The sequence below is a fragment of the Pipistrellus hanaki genome (assembly GCF_964339955.1).
Source record: "Pipistrellus hanaki genome assembly, chromosome: 4".
In the NCBI taxonomy this organism is placed as follows: domain Eukaryota; kingdom Metazoa; phylum Chordata; class Mammalia; order Chiroptera; family Vespertilionidae; genus Pipistrellus; species Pipistrellus hanaki.
The window spans coordinates 6,348,351-6,361,911 of NC_140506.1; the positions used below are offsets into that span (position 1 = coordinate 6,348,351).

Genomic DNA, 13,561 nt, shown 5'->3' on the forward strand with positions numbered 1-13,561 from the left:
TTCTTCAACTGCTAAGGAATCTCCACTCAAACTCATCCTGCCAATGCCAATTCAGCCAGGTGAATGGATCTGAGTCAGCATTTTGTCTTCCTGATTTAACAAGGAGAGCTACTGCTTAGCAAATAAAATCTAAGTTCTCGCTTAAAATTCAAGGCTCAGTGCAATCCATGTCTCCTTCCTAAATGATATCACCTCTTATCTCTCTGCCATTCTTGGCCAAACGGGCTGTGAACAGTCATTTGTAGCTCAGAGCCCAGCCTTCTAACCTCTAACCTATGTCACCTCCTTAAAGCCAGACTTCCAATTCTTCAGACACACATTTGCTTATGTGCTTCTCCTTAGAAAGCATGACCTCCACTATTCCTTTACAGGCCAAGTCCATTATCACACTGATATGTGCTCTATCCTCTGGACCCTGCTCTGTATCACTTAATTATAATACAACCATATGCTAGTTGAGTAGTTGTCATTTTCTCAAAATGTCTCATAGGCAGCAATTGTTGACCTCTATGTGTCCACCAGCAGGTGTTAGGTAAATGTTTTCATCCAACTGTCAGTAACAACCACTTTCAGTCATTGAGAGCCTTAGGCCAACTGCATAAATCAGAAATCCCAAAGAACAAGTTATCAAGCAGTTAAGCAAGCATCTACACATCAAGATGTCCTTCAGAAGACAGCTTGTACACTGAATAAAACACCATTTTAATTCAAGCACATGTGTGTTTCTGAAAAGACTCAGCTAGAGTTGCCCCTTAGTTCAGGCAGAAATCAATATTAAATCTTATAATCAACCAACTAAGGATGGAAGAGCCTGTTCTATCAGTTACAAATTTGTTTTCCACTTCAGAAATGGGATTGCATTTAAGATGTTAACTTTAGAGGCAAAGGTTAAAAACAAAAAGCGATCAGACTCTCAAACCTCAGAGGGAAAGTAAGGGAGGATGGGGGTAAGGGGAAGAGATCAACCAAAGGACTTGTGTGCATACATATGGGCCTAGCCAGTGGCCATGGACAACGGGGATTGGAGGGGGTCATACCTAGGGAGGGGTTTGGGATGGGAATGGGGGAATAAAGACAATTATGTGAGACCATAATCAATAAAATAAAATAAAAACCAAACAAAAATTAATACCCCTCTCTCCCCCAATACAGAGCTGAGACATTTTTTTAAAGGACAGATATTTGAGCGCCTATGATATGTACCATTCTGACTTATGGCCCTCTAATCTAGAGGTCAATTATACGTTTCCTGTCTCAACTAACACTGTGTCTCAAAGCCAAGCTGGTTCAGCATTCTTCATATGAGTACGCCAGCCCTCGGAAATAAATTCAAACACATTTGGCTTATTTCTGCTGCACTAAAAGGTAGCAAAAAGCATTTTAGCAGCTGTACTACACATCACAGATTATAACAGGTCTTGGTCCCCTAATAGGACACTTAAAATATGAAAAATAAATGAGGCCAAGTGGGTGAAATGCTTAGAACAATGGGGGGCAGCTACATCCAATATGGACACATTTAGTGAAGTTACTCTTCACTTTCCAGTTATTTGGGTGTGGTTTAACTCTAGACCTCAGGAGGACTCAACTGCCCTGCCTACATGAGATTCAAGTGGTACCTTTAGAGCTAACAGTTGGGTGCCTGTACTGATTTATAAACCATTGCCACATTTTCCTGCTTGACCCTTACACTTAATAGTTTCAAGCTTGAACGTGGTCATGTCTAGATTTTAACCTGCCTAAAGCTTGCAAACAAGAACATGTGTTGACATCAGCTTAGCTATTACATACAGACTTGTAGTTCTAGACCACGTACATTTATGAAGCAGCAGCACATTATACTAATGGATAAAATGAAACTCAGATGTTACAGCTCTTGTCTTAAATGGCTAAGCTGGGCTGTGAACCCAAGCTTTGAACTCCTAACCTATGAAGCCTTCTCAAAGCCAGACTTCCAGTTCTCTACTTCTAGATCATGTCCTTGTACTTCTCAGTCTAAGAGTATGAACTTTGCTAAGCATCAATCTCTGATTAACATCAGTCATTCCTAAGACTGATTTGCAAGGTGAGGTGAGGCAACTAAGGGTCAGAGACCTTGAGAAGCTTGTCTGAGGAGTGGCAGGCCTATGTTTTACATTCTTTGCTTCACAGGATGTAGACTTTCTTCTCAATCTCTACTCACTGGAAGTTCCTCCATTGCCAATCTAGTACATACTTTACATAATAGGGACTTAATAAATATCCAGGTAAACACCAAGATTCAAATCGTACACATTCATGCTTGAATTCCAGATCTACCACTTAATGATACTACCTTGGTCAAGCTGATATCTACTGATCTTACTACAGTTAAAAAAATGGAGATATCTTTTCTATCTTAAGTTATTTAAAGTGAAAGTCAAATGGGAGAATGAAACATTATTTCATAAACCATAAAACTCTATAAAAACCAAGTACAGTATATTCATTTACCATTATGGAGAGGACTTCATCTACATTCTGAGCAAGGCATGAAAAAAATTTTATAGGTTAGAGAAAACCATCTGGTTAAAGGGTAATGGTCTAGTTTACTAGAATCTTTTTTGAAAGAAGTAACTGGGACAGTCTCCTACTAAATGGAGATTAATTATGCTCTTTAGAAACCTCAGAGAAGGGGAAAAGATTTGGAAAGGAGGTGATAATATAAAACTAAGGAGTACATCAATTTCCCTAGGATCAAGAAAGCAATAGTTGAGATAGCAAAAAAAACTCTCAAGGTCTGTGCTTTTGCATCTTTCTGCTCCCAAGATTCAGTTAAACCGAGCTCTATTTAAATGTTTTGCTTTATTATGTCCATGCCTGTAGGAATCCAGATACTTCATTCTACTTTCCATTAAACAACGGATTTATAAAGCAACTGAATTATGGAAGTTACTCTATCATCATGTGTTGCTCTTGTTGAAATACAGCTGGATGGACCCTAGTGCTAGAGTTTGGTTCAGTGGTTCTGGGATGGGAACCAAGAATTTGCATTTTTAACAAGTTCCCAAGTGATGCTGATGTAGCTGGTCTGGGGACCACACTCTGAGAGCCACTGCCTTCCATGAATTCTCTGGAGCTGAGAAATACATGCCACGCCTGCCAAGTGTCCAAAGTAGAAGACTAAATTAATATGATTGTTAAATGAGAACTTACGGCAGCAGTTCATCTGTCACATAAAGTTCTAAGTCCATTTTATTGTAATACTTTACATCACATTGCTAGGGAGAAATGGATAGGCTTTTAGCCAGAGAAAACCTCACCCAAACTACTTCCAAGTTGTACAGGGTTTCAAACCTAGATTTTCCAGGACTCTTACCTATGCTACCTGCTCCCTTTACTCTGTGGTTACTTAAAAACATCCACGGAACAGCCCTCATGCATTCTGCCTCCTGGCAACTTCCCTGCAGCTGAACACAATGGCCTTCCCCACTCACTCAGAATTCTTACCAGTGTACGGCAGTTAAAGGCTACTTGCCCTGAGTTATACGTTATGGGAGCAGAGAAAAATTGCCAGGTTGCTTCTATATTGAGGCAATAGCTTTTATGTTCCTTAAGTTTCATAAGTCTTAATGCTTTGCTATCTTGATGATGTAACCAACAGTTAAGAGTTAGTCGATTAAGTAGTATTGATAGAATTCAAATAAGTTTAAAAGGTGAGGAAAGGGATGAGGTGGGCAGAGAGAGATTCTACCTCATTTAATAAAATAAAAAAAAATATCTTCCATTTTTAGACCAGGAAATGATTCAGATTTTGCTTAACCTAGGCGGTGGCGTGCAAACTCATTAGTCAACAGAGCCAAATATCAACAGTACAACGATTGAAATTTCCTTTGAGAGCCAAATTTTTTAAAATTTAAACTTTTCCTAATGTCATTTCTTCAAAATAGACTTGCCCAGGCCGTGGTATTTTGTGGAAGAGCCACACTCAAGGGGCCAAAGTGGCTACTGAGCCACAGTTTGCCGACCCTGGCACTAGAGCGTCAGGCTTCCTTCCAAGGTATGAGAAGGATTTGGGAAAGGGAATAACCATGGCAACCTGCCCAGCTATGTGGGCAATGATGGTATAGGGCTGCCTGCTGCCTCAGAAGATACTTTATTTCTAGCCTAGTCACTCGGTTTAGCACAGATGGTCCCTCCCTTCCCACTTCCTTTTGCTATAACGCTGACTTCAGGGGGAAGGGCTGTCCCCTCTCCCAGGGAGCCTGAGTGGGGTGAGACCAGAGGAGGTCAGCTTGACCAAACAGCACTGCAGGTTTCCAGGCAGAGAACAGAGAGTAACTCCTGTCTGTTCTAGCATGAGCACAGCCAACATGCCCATGGCTTAGTTAACAGTAAGTGCTTGAATGATTCGCATCATGCAGGTAGACAAGCGGTGTCCAGTTATGACAAAGATTCTCCATTCTGTCTTCAGTTCTCACAAAAATAACACAAGTCATTGTTCCAGGGACAAAAACAGAAGAAGACGTACAGTCCTGAGTCAGATAGGATAAAATATTTCAGGCATGTTAGATGACAAACCTGGGGAAGGTATGATAATTTCCTCCAGATAAGAAAGCTGAAGGACCGAGGTGGTGCAATTTGCCCGAGGGCAGGTGAGCAGCAGTGGTGTGGCTGGAATTTGAACCAAGACCTTGGGAGGCAATGGGATTCCAGAACCCACATTCCCAATGGCTCCCGATAGGGCTAGGTAGGAGGCAGAAACTGGCCTGGGCTAGCCTCTGGTGCACACTCAGCACTGTTTGTTTCTCTCATCAGGATTAGCATGTTTTTTTTGAAAAGGAGGAGACATGATGCTCTGCCTCCCTTCTGATTCACACAATCAATCGAGTCAGGAACTGTTTCCATGAGTTACGTTTCCCTGATGCCATTCCATCTCAATGGGATCTGGGCCTACTCTGACCAAGTCAGTGGCTTCAACGCCAGAACTGCACAGCAGCACCAGGGAGAACTTTAAATGACCACATCCTGCCCCTCAGGTGTTTCGTGTCGCCAGTCTAGTTCTCATGCTGGTTCTGTTTGGAAGGTAGAAAACTGATGTGTTAGGTCATTACTGAAACCTCCCAGCCAGTCCGCTTTCAGGCCTTCTTTCTGGGCGAGGAATGTTCTCGGGCCACAAGGGCAACTAACACCCCAAGAGATAAGCTGGCAGCAGCCTTCTCAAGTAGTTCAGCATCTTAGCTTTGTCTTTAAGAAAAGTGTTAATTATTTTTTTAAATATATTCTTATTGATTTCAGAGAGGAGGGAAGGGGGAGAGAGAGAGAGAGAGAAACATCAATGATGAGAGAGAATTATTGATTGGCTGCCTCCTGCATGGCCCCTACTTGGGACTGAGCCCACAACCCGGCATGTGCCCTTAACCGGAATCAAACCTGGGACCCTTCCGTCTGCAGGCTGATGCTCTATCCACTGAGCCAAACCAGGTAGGGGAAGAGCATTAATTAAATCCTCAAGTCAAGAGACACTGAGGAAGAGAAACTCATGAAGCCTTTAAAACTATCCCAGATGAAAAACATTGGTGTTAGCGGGCTTAGGCTTATGGCACCTGAGGGTGAACAGCTGTACCATGCTGGCTGGGCTATCAAGAGCCCATGTCTCCACAAAGCCTCCTGCCGGCCAGGAGCCACTGGGTAATCCCACTCTCTTCATCTTCAGGTAACCGAGGCCCGGCCAAGCAGGCCAATACAGCTCACCCCCAACCAGCGGATCAGCAGCTCCTAGAGGCCCCTGTCCCAGGTTCCGACCAACAAGTGTCTTGAAAAGCAATTCCCTTCAACCCAAACGAAGTGACTGAAATCCATTCAACCTTTCGAGCAAGGCAACGGATGAGCTTAATGCCTAAGAATTTGGACTTTGAGTAGAATCTAAAGCTATAAAAAGCCTTGAGTGGAAATGCAGACTCTGGATCGTCTTCAACTAAGAAGGCAAGGCTTTTAGCAAGGGCCGCGGCTGCCTCCGCTCCTTCTAGCCTCAGGTGAAGATCCACTGCGTCTAAGATCACGAGAATGGCAACTACCGTGCGTCACGGTTCGAAGCTGGAAGCCGTTCTCTGCCATCTGCTCGCTAGGGTCATTCATTACAATGTGGGAGGGGCTAGCTCAAGGAGAACTGGTTTCTGGGGAAGTCATCTAAGAAGGGACAGAGATGGCAGAGGGAAGGAAAGGGAGAAGTTAACAGGAAAATAACTCAGTTCGCTTTAGGAGAAAACGGGTGAAGAATTTAGAAGTCTTCCGTCCCAGAACCACACATTGGGAAACACCACTAGGTCTCCTCTGTGCCTTCCAGACCGTCCACAGTGCACACCGTGTTGTGCAGCCAACAGTCCACACACCCAGCACTTCCACCCAAAAGGTCCTTCCCCGAAGATTAAGGAGACCTCAATGCCAAATACTCCTGAATTCTCAAGACAATAAACTTTCCTACAGTGTCATGGAGGCTTACCTGCCTTCAGGGAGGGGAGACAGAACCTGGGGTGGGTGGGCGCCAGGCCCAGAGAAGAGCACCTACTGGAGGTCTGGCCGCAGGGGTAAGAGATGGCGCAGGGAGCTGTCACAGGGCAGGGAGTGAAGCCCTTGGGGGGCTGCAAGACTCTCCCATCCCAGGTAGGTCCTCCCTCCCCACCAGGCAGTAAGACGCTCCTGTGTGGGGAGCAGAGTCCCAGCCCGTCAGGGAGGTCAATTACAAATCCCATCAAAGCCATTCCAAGAGCCTTATCAGATGTCTTGAAGGCATTTGTGTAACTTTCTTTCCTCAGCCATTCCTTCTGTGTGCCTTAACTTCTGTCTTCTTCCTTCTCCCCCACTCCCCTGCTTGGCCTGATTAGGGCCCAGAAATTTTTTCATTAAGTCACTTTATAGTGCAATAACAACATTTACTATTCATGAAGTCGCCCCTCCATAATTTTTAAGTCTTTCCATGTGTCTGGAAGCCGATTTCTGCTCCGCTCATTTTACAGAGCGCCTCTCTTCCTCCCAAACACGAACTAAAAGAGAAAGAGGAAAAGGTGGGGGGAGTTGGGGGGGGGGGGTGGCTGGGGTGGAGATACCATCCAGATTCTTTAAGTGCTTTTAATCCAGTTAAATTCCCCTTGGGACTCCCAACTGCTCCCTGCTGACACCGACTGGGGGGACCTGGATTCCAGGCTCAGAATGAAGTCAGGAAGAAAGGATGGCAGAAACAAATAACAGAGTCAGCTCTATGCTAGGAAACCGCTATGCTGACTGGCGCTCCAAGACTTTAACCCCTTCATCCCCCCACCTCTCACCCCCCTTTTCTAGAATTCTTACTTCATCTTCCCAGCCCGGCTGCTGCAAGCAGGCAAACACCCTCGCGCCGCTCCGGGCTTTGTGGGTTTAAAACAAGTCTGCTCGGTTTCTCGGGCAGAGGCTGGCTGCATGCGCGTGTGAGACAAAGTTCACATCTCCATGCCCAGAGGTGTCAGCGGCCAGGTAACAGCTGCCCTGGGCACAGACCCGTGCCCAGCCTTTGTCACCGGGCAAAGCCCCGCAGCCTCGGGGGAGCGGGCCAGGCGGTCAGCGGCCACCCGGCGAGTCCCAGCGGGGCTGCCCGCAGAGCCCGCACCACCCCCCCCCCACACACACACACAGACACACACACACAGTCTCACACACACACACACACACACACACACACACACACACACACAGGCGGCCGCTGGGGAGATGTCACTCGCCAGCCATCTGGAGCCCCCGGCCCCAAGGTGGATGCATTCCAGGGAGGCATTCCTGGGGTGTCAGGCCCCGCAGTCACTGCTCCCCCAGACCCCGGGCTTCTCAGCCCCCCGATGCCCCGGCTCAGCCCCCCGATTCCCCCGGCTCAGCCCCCAGATGCCCCGGCTCAGACCCCAGATGCCCCGGCTCAGCCCCCAGATGCCCCGGCTCAGCCCCCCCGATTCCCCCGGCTCAGCCCCCAGATGCCCCGGCTCAGACCCCAGATGCCCCGGCTCAGACCCCAGATGCCCCGGCTCAGCCCCCCGATGCCCCGGCTCAGCCTCCGGATGCCCCCGCTCAGCCCCCGGATGCCCCCGCTCAGCCCCCCATGCCCCGCCGCCCCGCCTGCACCCCGCGCGGACGGCGGAGGGGGAAAGGGGGAAACACGGCCCGGGAGGGGCGGAGGGCACTCACGGGCTGGACCGGGAGGGGGCGGAGGGCAGCACTCACGGGCTGGCGGGCTAGCGCGTCCGCGGGGCGAGCATGACCGAGCCCAGCCGCGCCGGCTCCGGCGGCCGCGCTTAAATAGGCGCGGGCTGCGCAGGGACCAGACGCTGGAGCGGCTCCGAGGAATGCGCCGGGATGTTTTTGCTGCCCGGGCTCGGCAACTCCCCCTCAGCGTGTCTGCGAGGCTCCCAAACTTAACTGTTTAGTCACCGCGCCGGGCCGCGCCCACGGCCACCGCGCCGGGCCGGGCCGCCAGCGGGGGGCGATCGCGGGCGGAGCGGGGCCGGCCTGGCCCCACTGGCGGGCGGGGAGGATGGGGGGCGGGGAGGATGGGGGCGGGGAGGAGGGGGGCGGGGAGGATGGGGGCGGGGAGGATGGGGGCGGGGAGGAGGGGGGCGGGGAGGATGGGGGCGGGGAGGATGGGGGCGGGGGGAGAAGGGGAGGATGGGGGCGGGGAGGAGGGGGGCGGGGAGGATGGGGGCGGGGAGGATGGGGGCGGGGAGGAGGGGGGCGGGGAGGATGGGGGCGGGGAGGAGGGGGGCGGGGGGAGGGGGGGACGGGGGAGGGGGGGGCGGGGGAGAAGGTGATGCGGGGAGGAGGTGAGTATGGGGGGCGGGAGGGAGGAGCGGGGCGGGGGAGGTGATGGGGGGAGAGGTGAAGATGGCGGTGGGGGGGAAGATGGGGGCGGGGGGAGGACAGGAGGCGGGGGAGGAGGTGAGGATGGGGGGCGGGAGGGAGGAGGGGGGCGGGGGAGGAGGGGGGGCGGGGGCGGGGGGGGCGGGGGGAGGAGGGGGGCGGGGGAGGAGGTGAGGATGGGGGGCGGGAGGGAGGAGGGGGGCGGGGGAGAATGGGAGGAGGAGGTGAGGATGGGGGCGGGAGGGAGGAGGGGGGCGGGGGAGAATGGGGGGAGGAGGTGAGGATGGGGGGCGGGAGGGAGGAGGGGGGCGGGGGAGAAGGTGATGGGGGGAGAAGGTGAGGATGGGGGGCGGGGGGAGCGAGGGCTGGGCTGGCGGGGCCGGCTGGGCTGGGGCCGGTGACCCGGGAGGGTGCAAGTGAGGACAGGGAAGGGCAGGTCCGCGGGGAAGGGTGGGACCCGACCTCCATCCACCGGATCCCTCCCCGGAGCGCCGCGCCGCTGGGAGCGGGGGTGGAGATGGAGGGTGGGGGTGGGGGGGATGTGGCACACGGAGTCCTGGAACCCCTCCCTCGGGTCTCGGGTCTTGGTGGACAAAGGACTGCCCTGCCGCCTGGCTTTCCTGGCGAGAGGCAGTGCCCAGCTCAGACCCGCTGCTTCTCGCCTCCCTCAGAGGAATTGGGGGTCCGCCATGGAGATGGGGGTGCCCGGACGAGGTGGGAGATCCCTGTGTGTGTGAGTGCAGGTAAACCTCACTGTATTGTGCGCGGGATAGAACCCTGTCCATGCAGATATGAAAACAGTCCTCCTTGATGAAGTCGACAGAAGCAGAAGTGTTCTGTCTATACAACCGGTCTAAACAAGCTATATATCTGACACACACGGGTGATAGGCGTGCACATCCATGCGTGGATGAGCATGCCTTTATCTGTACTGAGTCCCATAACGGTGCCCCACCTCTATGAAAAGTGGGAGGCAGGAGAAAAAATAAAACGTTAGAAACCCCTGGCGTGCCAAGCAGGAGAAGATACTCCGGCTCACCCGGGTGCAACTGGACCAGCTGGGAGCTCATTTCCCCACTTGCACCCTCCCCCCGCCCCCGCCCCCGCCCCAAGCTCTGGTGCTTTTTCAGAATTGTGGACTTATTCTCCTGGAAGTCGTGTCTCTGCCTCTGCCCCCATGTTTAAGGTCAGGGAGAGTGCGCACTCAGTATTGTGCGAAGGCCGCATGGTGAGCTGGGTGGGAAGGGGTTAGTGATCTGAAGGAGCCAGCAAGGACCAGGGCATTTGCATTTTGCCTCTGGAAACTGGGGCTTCAAATCGGGCTCCTGGGACACCAAGATTGTATTTTGTGGTCCACGCCTGGCCCCGGCTGGAAGCCGCTGTGTAATTTGGGGGCAGCGCGCCGTGAGTGGCAGCCCCTGTGCTCAAGTGGGTCAGACATGGATCAGCCAGGATGCCCGGGGCACAGAGCGGCCCAGGGGGGGACAGGAGAACAGGCCCCTCCTGGAGTCTGCTGTCTGCCACCTGTCTGCCCACCTCACACCCGGGGCCCCTGGCTGAGGAGGCTGTTACTGACAGTTCCCAACATTCCTCTGAGGTAATTTGCTATTATTAAAAAAAGAAAAAGAAAGAAGAAAGGAAGTCTGTGTGAATGGCAGAGGTACACCCACTTTGGTCTCCGGATGGTGTTTGTAGCATGGATGCAGAGAACTTCCATTCGAGGATGTCCTAGGACATAGGGATGGATGCCTTCCCTGCTCAGGCTGATAGCTGAAGAGATGACTGCTGATTTCAGGCCAATCAAGGCTTCTGACCATTAAAAACAAACAAACAAACAAAAAAAAACAGACCCTGGTCTCTATAAGCCCTCCATCTGTCCTGCTTTCTCAACTCTGAAGTGACCACCCCGACCTATTTTTTTTTTTTTTTAAATCCTCAGACTCTTACCGAGAAATGCTAACTCGTGTTTGCTCTACCCCACCGAGTGGAAAGGATTTGTCTGAGACGCCAGCGGCCCAAAATGATTTCATCTTCGAGGAGCTGCCGTTCGGGAAAAAGGCTGGGATGGAAGAGCTCGCGCATGAGCAGCGGCTCACACACACAGCTTCAAACGGGCAGCTCGGTCATTTCTCCCAGAAACCTGAAGAGCTGACAGTGGAGAACTCCTTTGGAAGTGTATTTTTATTCTCTAAGGCGCTGGTATTGCTTCTGGCAGGACTTCAGTGTCCTGCTCATAGGAGGGGGGAAAAAATAAAGAAAATAAATTTAACCCTTCTCATCCCTGGCGGGAGGAACGCAGTTTTCTGTCCCATCCAAGCTGCTCCCCTCAAATGAACATCCTCGCAGCTGGAGAAGCACAGGCAAACCCACCCAGACGTTAACCCTTCCCGCACCGCGGTCTTTTCTTAGCGCCCCTGAAGGGAAGGTTTAGGAAATCCAGGGGAGGAAAATTCAAGGCGAGCTTAAAACCCTGGTCCTTGCGTGGCTGCCCCCGTGCTCAGAAGCTGCCTGTGAGGGAGAAGGAGAAAAAGAAAACCCTAAAACTGATGACTGCATTCCCAGCAGGAAAGGGGTAGTTAATCCCGTGATGGCTTGCTGAAGAATGCATGGTTTATTATTAAAGTAATCTCCTAAGATTTTCCTGGAATGTGCTTCCACAGCAACTCTGCCTGTGTGAGCTGTCCTGTGTGTGTCTTTTCTCCCCTAATGAAGCTGGGTTTCTCCCCAAGGCTCCCAGACCTAATGCTTTCTCCCCCCTTTCTCCAGACCTTCTTCTACCCCCTCTCCTCCGGCTCCAGTCTCCCTTTACCACCCCTGTTTGAATCCTGGCATTTTCCATAGGCTACGTGGCACCTTGGACTTGGCCACAGGACACGGGTGCCCCTCGCTGCCCCCTCGCTGGGCACTTTCAGATGTTCACATCAAACAGGGGCCGGTGGAAGCCTGTGGATCTAGCAAGGTCACATCCCCCACCTCTTCTCAGTGTCATAAAAAAAGGAAGAGAATAACCATTGTTCTCAGAAAATGTTCTTTGACCTTGGCGGTCCTGCATATTTATAGCTGCAGAGAAACTGGCCCTACCAGATTCGGCTGCTGGCAAGGCAGGGCGAGTATGGAGACCTTTTCCTACCTACCTCTCCATCTGTCTATCTCTCTTTCTAAAATCTAAAGGGACATTTGGAGGGCAGCCTCCTTGAAGGCAGCTTGCTTTTGTTTGTTGTGGTTACACCTGTACCGCGCCCAGAACTCAACACTTGCTATTCGCTTGGGCTACGAAATATCAGTAAAATTCAAATGGTATTCAAAATATTGGAATGCTGTAGAGTGAAGAATATTGAAAAATTCAATAATCTACATTTATATAACCAAATATATATATATTTTTGTTGCCAACATACATTTCTATAATGAGAAGTCTAAAGTTAAAAAGAATATTCAGATGAGTTACTGATTAAACTATTATCTTATTTGGAAAGCAAGTTGAAAACTTTAAAAAAAATAAAAATACATATACTATAATCTGAAAAATATTATTATAATTTGAGTAAACTCATGCAGTTCTCTTTCTTATGTATAAAAATCTATCCCCTAGGAATGAACATATACATAAAATACCAAGATGGCTGCATTGTGATGAGCCTCAGAGGCCTGGGAAGCCATGATGTTTGCCAATAGCAGAATGATTGAAGAGTTATGATTCGTCTGTGCTGTGAAATCATATGCAATCATTTAAAAGAATAAGTTGGAGTTCAACCTTGTAATGTGGAAGGCTTTTTATTAGATATTGTTGAGTGAGAAAAGCAAGATACAGAAAAAATGTAAACTATGCTTCCAGTTTAGTGATATGGAAAGCAACGCCTCTCCATGTAAGTTTGAGTACGTGTGTGTGTGTGTGTGTGTGTGTGTGTGTGTATGTGTGTATTCATGATTATAAGGAGACTGAGTTGTAATACAGATTACGGGGGCCCATTGAAGATCAGAGCAGACAGGGAGAGAAAGGGGGTGAGCGCTGAGCAAAAAGGGAAAAGAGATTAAAATAGCGCATGCATGTATAGATCACATTTGGACATTGAGGTGGAATGACATACACACAGGTTTGCACAATTTTTTAAAATGCACCAAAGGATCTTAAGCTAAAGAAAGAGTTGTCAAAAAAATCCCATAAAACAGCTTCCATTGACATGCTTTCCACAAGGTCTTTCAAAAGTGGGCTTTCATCAGTGTTCTCAAGTTCTAACTTGGTCTCTAGGGCAATCGTCCTCAAACTTTAATGTCCACGGTAGACTTCCTGCGAACTTGCTACAAGGGCAAATTTCTGGGCCCGGCCCCAGAGACCTGGACTGGAAGGTAGGAAGGTAGGTGGGTGGTGGGGGCGGGGGGAAGAGTTTGAAGTGCCCTGGAATCAGTGCTTTTCACTAACACTTCCAGCAGAGTCTGTTGCTGCCTTCTTGGGGACCACCCTCTGAGAGATAGCCCGTTTGCCCCACAGTCCAGAGGACACTCCTGTTGTCCTCTGAGCAGCGGTGAGAACTGTGAGGCAGGAGAACCACAAGGTTAGAGGGAGGAGGCAGGTGGCATTGCCCTTAGACACCGGCCTTTCCCTCTCCCTTCGGCTCCACAGCCTCAGGGTCCTGGCTCTGGTGGTGGCGCCAGTAAGAGCAACATCAGATGTTTTTCTCCTCAGTATTTTTTAGCAGATGGAGGCAATTGTCAACCCCAACCTGCCCCC

The 13,561-nt window shown here is 50.3% G+C and overlaps 1 protein-coding gene across 4 annotated transcripts in view; it reads right to left on the reverse strand.

Moving 5' to 3' along the window:
- DAB2 (DAB adaptor protein 2) overlaps positions 1-13,561 on the reverse strand; it is a 277,601-nt gene that overhangs the window by 39,606 nt on the left and 224,434 nt on the right. Inside the window, exon 1 of one of the 4 annotated variants that reach the window (XM_084880578.1) lies at positions 8,200-8,393. The exons of 1 other annotated variant lie outside the window; for it this stretch is intronic. The gene's annotated coding sequence lies outside the window, so the exon portion shown is untranslated. Of the gene's footprint in view, positions 1-7,305; positions 7,508-8,163; positions 8,394-13,561 lie in introns of those variants that run through there. 2 more of the 4 variants (XM_084880579.1, XM_084880580.1) reach the window with 2 other exon arrangements.